Consider the following 10,446-nt stretch of genomic DNA (forward strand, 5'->3'; position numbering starts at 1 on the left):
TACTTTATTCTTGTACTTGCTTTGTCAGTTTCCCCCCACTAGATGGCCAAATTGCACTTCTCAAGGAGATCTCCTCGGGCCATTCGTCAAAGGGAAACGATCAAGTTCAAGTTTATTTCTTCAAGACGAACACATATTTGAGTCCATTTGCCATCTGGAGTTAGCTAGAAACTCTTAGCTTTGAGCTAAATAAACTGTACTTATTGTGTAATATTCGATTGACATAGCAACACACAAAGGCTGAAGTAGGGAATTTTTTTTTTACCTCTTCCATTTAAAAACGCCAAAGGAAAAGCAAAACATAGCACACAAAGTTGATCCTTTGATGTTGGAGCACTGGTGAGTTCATGTTTTGAACTATGAAGTGTTGGCGTTCCAAATGTACACGTATATACCTGCCTTTACGTATAAAGTCTTTTTTTATTTTTCATAATGGTGACATCTTAGAATGTGTTTGACTCTTGTTGGGTGCAAATGTTGTAAGTTTGTGTTTTCAAATGATAACTAGCTGCATTGAAGAATGCGAAACACAAAGATATGAAAAGTTTCCCAACCCCAAACATCAGGAGAGTTTATATTTATATTCGTCCATAATTTCTTCTTTTTGCTGCCCAATCTGGCCTGAGCGTTCCCACCCAAATATTTCTCCCATCCCAGAGAACCCCTAAGGGCCAAACGAATTCCACATTTCTCTACTCCCAGCGCTGTCACAGCTCCATCTGCACCTTATTTAATGTTATATATTTTAAACGGAACATTTTTACATCATATTTAAGGTTCTTTATACCGACAATCTACCACATTTACATACATTTAATGTTGCCTATGCCTATAATGCAGTGCTCCTCACTTATTTTCTGTTATGCCCGCTGAGGAAGAAGAAAATATTTTGCGCCCCCCTGCCAACTCTCCGCCGCAACTTAAATAACAAAAATTGTGTGCAGAAATGTTAGATGGTACACCACCGCATTACATTGTCGCCTCAATAAAAAACAAAAAAGCAAGAAAAATAGATCGATTTACAACACAGAATACTTCTGCTCCGTGCATACATAATGTACTGTATGCCTGGAATTTACCATACTTAAAGTATACGTAATGTTCTTAACACATTTTCATATTATTTCATGTTCTGCATGCCTCTAAGTATATTAAATGTTGTTATATGGTTTAATTTCTGCTTGTACCTGACGCCTGTCCGTGACCTGGACTTGTCCTCCATGTGGCTTGTCTCCTGGAGTCTTGGATGGTTCTGTGGTGGTCCACAAAGCATATGGCGGCCAGCGGTGTCGGGTTGTGCTTCACCGCAGAGGGGGTCCGGACTCGGTGAGGCGCGGGCCTCGCGGTGAAGTGGTTGGCATGGTTGACCCAGGTTAGATTCCAGATTTTGTGCGTAGTTTGGTGATTGACGGGATTTCAAGGTTGGAGGTTGAAACATTTTGATACTAAAATATACTGTATGCTAATGATGGATCTGAAAAGTAATGTTTTAAGATGCAAATACAGTACATTATTGTATTTTTTTTCTTTTGATATACACTATAATCAGATTTAAGATTTAAGTAGACAGGAGACATTGCAGCTCAAATAACTACTATGCTGTACTGTATTGCATGTATTCCAGTTTTTGTATGACTTTTGCAAACATTTGACTGCAGATTTTTACTTTTATTTTTTTAATCAATCTGCAAATTTTAAATTCCGTGTTCAAGTTTGCTGAATTAAATTTTTTTGCTTCTGTTATTGCTGCCCATGTTTTTCAAATGGAATTTTAAAGCGCCAAATCAAGCCCCAAGTCTCTCTCCCAAATCGGTGTAATAACGACGCCATAGAGACCAATCCCGGATGATCTTTCCCATGAATGTGTGCCCCTTACTTCCTTCTTTTACCTGGCTCTCTGCAGGAGTTGCTCGGTGAAATGTACTTGTTGGACTGCAGTGTAGTGTACAATGGCCACACAATATTTGCGGGGGATAGATGGGGACCGGCCCGCCCTGCGTAGAGCGAGAACTCTCGTTTACTTGACACCCATTGAGATGCATTGTGTGGAAAATAAAATAAAACATAAATAACCCCAAACATTAGTTGAAAAAAAGGCTGATAAACATTCAATATGTACATTCGCCTCTACTTTTCCTGACACGGGGACATTTTGAACACCTTCCAAATTTCCTTGCAACAAGAAAAATCCCTAAAACTCTTTTGCTCACATATCCGACTAAAATGTTTTGCTCTCATTTCCGACCTTGAAAGAACTCTGATGTGGATGTGCATTTTGCTACCTTCACCGACAGTTGCAATTGTTCACCCCTCAGTGGGATGGCGGGCTGTAACGCTGTGTATCTGTTGTGTAGTGACCTACCCTGTAAGGTAGTTGTACTTTAGAGAGTGTAGTACATTACACAACAACTTTCGACAGCTAAACTACGGCTGCCTACACTAAAACTTCCCAAGGGCCAGCACTCTGGCCCCGTGAAGATGAAGCTGAAATGTGATAGGTTCAAGAAGTTTCTTTGGTAATAATCTTCCAATTCCAGATAAAATTGCCATGGCAACGCACAGAGGCTAAAATCTGATTGGACAAATCTTCCATCCTCCTACTGGAAGTGTAGCCGAGTCTAATGTTAAAAAAATAAAAAGAATAGACCATTGGGCAGAATGAATACCATTTTGGGACACAAAAATGGTAGTTCGTAAGTGGAGGTTCGTGCCTCTGATGACGTGACTGCTCACCAATGGTATCTTCCCTCCTTTTGCTCCTTGTTGGTCTTTTTATTGCAGTGATGGTGGCCTGTGCATCCAGCTTCCTTCCCAAAATGTCCGCCCCGACCACAGGCCCTCGGTTGGCCCACAATTTTTTTTTCTTTTTTTTTTAATCCCTTCCCTCCACATCCGTCATGTCTTCATTACCCAGCTGGGCAATGGGTGTAGACCCACATTTAGGTCATTTCCTCCCGCTTGGACCGGGGCGAGCCGTCGATGGCAGGGGCCGCCAGATTGGAAACCCCGGGTTGCCAGATTGAGGATGGACCCAGTTAATCTAATTAGAGAGTGGAAGAAAGAGGCCCAATGGGGCCTGTGGTGTTTGAAAAACAACAAAAAAAAAATCCAGTGTGGTAATGTCTGAGTGGCTGATTCTTCCGAAACAGGAGCCAGTGGCACTCTATCCTGAAGACGGCCACAAACCTTACAAATAGAGGTGGCAAAAGTACTCTCAATTGAAGTACAAGTATAGATACATGGTAGACTGTGGTAAAAAGTTGATGTACTGATTGATTCAGATCCTATACTGAAGTACTATAATGGTAGGAGAATATAAAAAAAAAGGGGAAAAAAGCGCATATATTGTATATATGGCAGTATTTGTGCGTTGTATGTGTGTCTTTAAGGTCTAGTGATTGATGTCAGGAACTTGGCCGCATAGTCGACATGAGCGTCAAGAATGTACAGCAGCTCCTGGGAAGCGTTTTCCATTTTCTATTTGTGTGTTTGACTGTTTGTACCGTTCTATAAATGGCTGAAAGTGCTCTCCTTGCCCACATGCAAAGGGCATGATGTGACCTATGTTGTTCCATTTTTTTGTGCGATTGATTGAAACTTTCTCTCGATTCTCAATCCGCGGAGATGAAAAGAAGTAACGATCTTATTTTGACATGGAGTCCCGAGTACCAATGTCTGTTTTCAAATACGCACACGGTCAAAGTCAGAAGTAGTCAGGAAAATAAATACTCAAATATTGATGCTTGAAAAATTAATTGCCTGTTAAGTATTTTTACCTTGTTCCTACCACCACCACGTACAAAGAGAGAGGATTTATGTCCTAGTACGGCTCAGCTCAACACAACTAAATCCGACGAACAGGCGCACGAAAGAGGAGGATAACTTCAGAACCGCTTCGCTTTTGGGGGGACCCTCCCCCCCTTCCCCCAAATGTCAAAGCCTTTGCTTTGTTTTATGTCACGGGGTAGTTTTATTCTTCAGATGGAGGCGTGGTCGTCTGTGCCAAGGAGCGAAGCCGATAATGAAGCTCTTTCTTGGGGAGACGATGGTGTGGGAGGCACCCCCCCAACCCTTCTCAACCACCACCCATCCCGTTAAAAAAAACCTCTGCTAATTTGAGCCACAGAAGTGAGCCAGATTATTGCTCCTCACTTGACCCCTCGCCTCATATGTCACGCACACCCATGCACACACACACACACACACACACACACACACACACACACACACACACACACACACACACCAAAATGCACTCGCGTACAGTACACGTACACTCTCACTTTCTACACAAACATACGCACACATGTACACACACAGACAGATGGAGACGGGTGTGTGTGTGTGTGTGCGCGCGCGCATGCGCGCTGATTTTGAATCTGCCCCTTTTTTTCCTCTCGCACATCAGGTTTTCATAATAATATTAGTATAATAATAACAATAATAGAGTATCCACAAAATGTCATTCTCTTAGTTTTATGTTTAGTTTGACAGGAACCTTTGACTGAAAGTGAAAATAAACATATTGGACTCCCTCTCGTTTTTAAATTTTTTTATTTTTAAGAATATTAACTAATTCTATCTGCCAATCTGCTGCTTGTTGTGAAGGCAGTTGGGTCACCTGTCACCATCCACCCCCTCGCATCTCAAGTCTGTGCTCGTAAGTCAAAGCAAAGAATGGGCAAACAATTGACGGCTTTGCATCTCGAGGGGGGGGGGGGGGAGTTTCTTCAGGCACTATGGTGTTTTTAACTGACTGGCCATTTTCTTTTGAAAGTGAAGGGCTATTCTCCTACCAATCCATCATCCAATGACCAATTCTTCATCTCCCCCCTTTGGAGGAAAGCGTTTTGTTGTCATGAAAAATGTCACAGATGCGGCGAGGAAAGCTGCCAAAAAGTCCAGGTTACTTTTTTTTTTAAACCCGAGAGGACTTTTTCCTTCTTCCGCTGAATTTCCTTTTCTTTTTTTTTCTTTCTCTCTTTCTTTCATTCACTTTCTTTCTTGTGGAGAGCAACAGGAATGTGGTCCATTTTTCCATCAGCGGCTGTGTTTACGGGCAACGTTACGCTGATGTGGGAAAGATTAACGACTTATTTACGCTTGCAACCTTTTGTTGGTCTGATCACTTTCGATGCTTCGCGCCAGACCGCTAACGTCGCCCAACCCCTCAGTCTCCTCTGTATACTGTACGTGTGCAGATGTGAGTTGTGGGTTTGTTGCTGGCGTGGGTCTGTCAGCGTGCACGTCGTTTCTGCGTGTTGTTCTTCGTGCACTTTTGTGAGCAGGCGTTTGTGCGTGTGAGATTAGCCGATTGTAATCAGGGTCCAGAGGATAAACACATCCTGCTTATGTAACACTTCATTAGCAGAGAAAATTGGCCAATTATCACTGATGGTCAAAGAGCATTGAATCTTTGTCTTGGAAATTACCCCACCAAAAATGTTTCAGTATTACCAGTAGCATCCATTTATTCCCATTACTTCTTTTTTTTTTTTTTTTTTTTTAATCCTCCACATATTTGTAATTTAACAAAATTCTCGACTGGCCTTCTTCCCACAACCTTTCTCCTGAGGTGACCCCACAGTAGCTCATACCCGCAGTTGTTGATAATTATTGACGCATAGACAAGACCCAGCGCTTGTCTACAGGGACCCAGGAAAAAGTATATATATAAAAAAGTAAAAATACATCATACCTGTATAATGTTGTTACATTTCAAAAAATACAACAATAAAAAAATCCCTAATATGATTTAAATTCAATCATATGTGGTTTATAAGGCTGTACTACAGTATTGACACATTTAACTGTATGACTTTAGGGCCAATTTCCCAAAATGGCCTCTGGTTGACAGACAATAAAAAATAAACAGCAGCTGTGTGTGTGTGTGTGTGTGTGTGTGTGTGTGCACGTGCGTCCGTAACTTTTAACCTGTACAAGTCGTGCAAACGTAAAGCAAATTAGCAACACGATATTCTGGTCCCAGAGTGTGCTATTTATTTATTCAGCACGAAGATGATTGCAGGCTAATGACGCCAACATCTCCCACTATGATTTTTTTTGGACTTCCATTTCCCAGTTGTGTATTTGAGCAACAGTTGGGGATTTTACACTCCCCCAAAAATGCAGAAGATTGCCAGATAATTCCAAAAACTCCCACTTGTCTTTTTCATGTGATTCCTTGTCATTCCTTGCAATATACAATACTTACTGTGATTTCTTTTTATTTATTTTTTAATAATTGCACACAAGAAATACATTTAAAAAATTAAAACTAATACTAAAATAAATGAAAAACAACACATTTGGCCTGAAAACTAATTAATACTCACTATATTTGAAATCAGAACTCCAAACAAAATAAAAAGTAACCAGAAGAAAATTCTTAAACTTATTTGGGAGCTAGGCGGCATTATGACGCCTTAAAGGAGAAGTAATATATACTATGCACTCCCACTAGTCGAAACACGGCATTCAGATTAGCATTGCGTTTTTGGAATATGAGTTGAGTAGTAATGGCGGGGGCAGTAGACTGAAAATGACATTACAGTTGCCCAGGTCTCACGTAACTGATTTAATTCAACAGCAAGTGGCAAAATGGCCGCCCCCTGTACTCCTTAACTCACATTCCACAAATGCAATATTAATCAGAATGCTGATTTTAGACTAGCCGACGTGCACAGAACATATTACTTGTAAAGAAAATGTTCGAGTTGACCTCCCCTTTGAGATTGAGGCCTCAATTTTCGTATACACCGCATGGAGAAATGCTCGCGTATTCTGATTTTCATGCAGGCGCAAATCTCATTGCACCTGTTTGGGAATTTGGTTCATCATTGTGCACCATGTTGGCCATTCCAGCATACCAAGGGCGTGTCCGAGAAAGTCCAGAGCCCCTCTGTTCTTTGTTCCTGTATTCACATTCAGAATATTGTCGGTGAATCAATCAGGTGCAATGATTTAAGTCTTTTTTTATGAGCAGATGATCAAGAATATATGCCTGTAAGTATTGTTGTATTTCACTGTAGTATTGTTCATTGTACTTCTGTAGTCTACTAGAGTAACAGTTGGGGATTTTACCCTCCCCACCCCCAGAAAAATACAGATGTTTGCCAGATAATTCCACAATTCTCATACTCCCACTTGTGTCATTTGCTGTTTGATGCCTTGTCATTTTTGTCAGGAGTACATGCGAGACCGAGACAAATTGAGATGTGCAGTTGCTGTTCATATGGAAAAATGTGTGGGATCTTCCCACTCGGGGTTCAGGAATCTCTATTGTTTCCTGCTGGATGATGAACATCACTAATGCGCCTGTCAGGCTCCAGGTGCCGCTTCCGTACTCTTTTTCCTTGTCCATTCTGAGCAACAAATAAATCTGAGAATATACTGTATGTTGAGGAAAAGTCAAGTCGGTGTTGTTTGTACGTGCAGACAATTTACAGCTCGGAAGCAGTCAAAGACAATGGAAAGGAGGGAGGCGGGGGGGATTGCACACCATTATTCTTGTTATGCAGCAATGTTTTATGACGGTTGGACCACAGCTCGGACTGTAAAAAGTTGTGGGAGATGGGAAGGAGTGGGAATGAGGAAAAGGGAATGAAATGGTATTATTGTCCAAAACCAAGGACTTTGGACAGCTTTTTAATCCAAGCGTTGGCGTGCAGTAACAGGCAGAATGTTATATCCACTTGATTTGATATGAAAGACTTCATATCAAATCAAGTGGAAACCATCTATTCACACTTTATTCTGCAAGCAAGATGAAATGTGCGGTGGTTGGCAGTACAGCCCAACTTTTATTTTTTTCCGTAAAATCGGACTTTTGTGAAATCTGTTTTCTGAATTGAATCCTTTTTTTTGCCACTTTGTGACAATGTTAGTATTCAAAATGAATGTATTTTAATTGGATCATCGAGCACTTTTCTTTACATTTCCTATACTGAAGGGCTAAGTTAATGTTTAAACTGTGCATGACCAGACAGTGGCACCCAATCGTCATTCAATAGACCTGGGGTGTCAAACTCATTTTTGTCAACGACCGCATTATAATTACCGTTTTCCTTGGAAGAACGTGATGACTGAAACTATAAGAAGTCAAGAATTACGTTTTATTCAATTATTGTATAAGTAACGAATGAGGCGTTTAGTCACAAGATATGCTTACAAGATGTCACTGATTTATTACACATGAAAATTTGAAATGTTGGTAAAGATTTTCGCTAGCAGCATGGAAGTTGTCAGTGTTGATTTGCTTTTGTGGGCCACTTAAAATGAGGTGGTGGGCCACATTTGGTCCACGGGCCTTGAGTTTGACACCTGCAATAGACCATTCAGTAATAAACCATCTGCCTCATTTTGTATGAACTACAACTACGGCACTGGATTTTAATGTTGGGCATTTTGGTGGTATTTGGAGAGCGAAGTACTTTTTTGAAGTGGTACTGTGTACTATGTGAAAATATAAAATAAAATAACAGGACCACTGATGTAGATGCAACCGTCCGATGCATGACTGCAGTTTTCTGCCCACATGAGTTCCTTCAGGGCCAGCGTCTGTGTGCATCGTTTCCAACAGGAAGTCCCAACACCCACCCACCCGTCCCCTCTCCCTCCCCTTCTCCTTCTTTTGTTTTAATGAAGCCCCCGGGAGGTTCTGGAAAGCCCTGGAACCGAACATGGAACATGGCCCATCCCGTCCAAACCGCCTCCTCTTTCACTGTAACAAACAGACCCTCCCTATATACTCGCTTCTCCGGAGGGTTACCACGGCGACAGCTTGCGGTTCGAAAGTACGAATCCCCCCAGATGTGGTGACACAGGCCATATAAATCCTTGTGCATTTGGTACCAAGGCCCTCCACCTCTTAATACAACCACTGTCATGGCAAAACCACAATATAACAGCTCGCAAGCGTGTCGCTGAAATCGTCTGGAGAAGTTCACAAGCGGTATTTAACTATTAACGTGACAGCGCATGAAATTAAATGTTAATCAACTCCAACACCGATCTCTTTCCCGAAAGACGAAAAAACCGAATCGAAATATTTGTGATCAAATCAAAATATTTCAAAAATGACATCTACGTTTGGATGAGCAGGATGAATATTTCACCATGAAGATTGTGTTCTGCTTCAAATGCGAGTCTGTTTACGTCATGTTAACATTTTGACAATCTTCGACTCCAAATTGTTCAACATTTGGGGGTCTCTTGAACTTCAAAGTCTACTGTCGGGTTACCTATTTAACCCCTGCCGTCATGACGACGGCAGGTTTTTATGCGTCTATATCCTCCCATTGTCCTGGCCATGCGTCACGTCCACAGAGCTACAAACCCGTCTATTTTTTTAAAAAGACCCTCCTAATTGGGCAACGACATAGAATTGTCCTGGACCGCAGCCCGACTTCAGAGGGGGAAATCCTTGGGAACGACAGGAGACAGCAGAGCAAGAAGCTGTCCCTTGAGGCGGGAGGGATGTGAAAAATATGCAGTAGGAGTTGGGAGGTGGAGGGTGGGGGGGGCGTCCGAGAGCTAAATCTGACTGACACCGAGCAACAATAACCCTTGAACTCCCGGCCCACTGGGGTGTGGTGCTGTTTATTTGCAGGCGGATAAATGTCAAGCAAACATTTATGCTTCGCAAATGGGGCTGACTAATGGGCCTCGAAGAAATATGGATGCTTCACCAGGGAAAAGTGTGATTGCCTTAAATATAGACTTAATGGCTATGCACTGACAGACACCTTAATCAACCAATGAATCAATCAGTGACTCGAAAAGGCAATTGTGTGCTTCTAACTTTGTGACAGTAGTTTGGGGAAGTTACCTTTTCTGTTCCCCATCGGAGTACAATGAATATTTGTACACAAACCGTGGAACCATACATGACGGAAATATAACAATATTTACGGTCATATATTCTTTATCCTCTGTGAAAAATGACTACGTACTACTACTGCGGCTGACTGAGGAGTTGTGACCGTCTTCTTTATGTATATCCGGTTGTCTGTGTTATACTGCCCCCAGGTGGCCAAGGCACTCTCACGAGAAGGATCGCATCCGTCAAATCCGTTATCTATCGCACTTATCCTCACTAAATATATGATTAGTACACATATTAAAGTACAATAATATGGTGTGGAAGAACAAATCGTCTGGTTTTTGTGGGCTCTGCCTGTCGCTGTCCTGTGACCCACAAAGTGGGCAACGAGGGTCCAGTGACTTGACTCGTGGTTCGTCAATTTGTCGATAAATATTGGAGTTCTGTCTGAAAGGTAACAAAGGACCTATGTCCAATCTTGAGGCAGTTTTGCTTTATTTTGATTGGACAATCTGGTTTATCGGCTTTATTGATCAGTTGCAGCTCATTATTCAACCTGAATGATGCTGCTCGTCAGTCGCCAAAGAACGCTCGATGCGCAGGAGAAGAGGTAATATGAGCGT

Source organism: Hippocampus guttulatus, chromosome 6 (assembly GCF_054856545.1).
Source record: "Hippocampus guttulatus isolate MCC_2025c chromosome 6, RoL_Hgut_1.0, whole genome shotgun sequence".
NCBI classification, from domain to species: Eukaryota; Metazoa; Chordata; class Actinopteri; order Syngnathiformes; family Syngnathidae; genus Hippocampus; species Hippocampus guttulatus.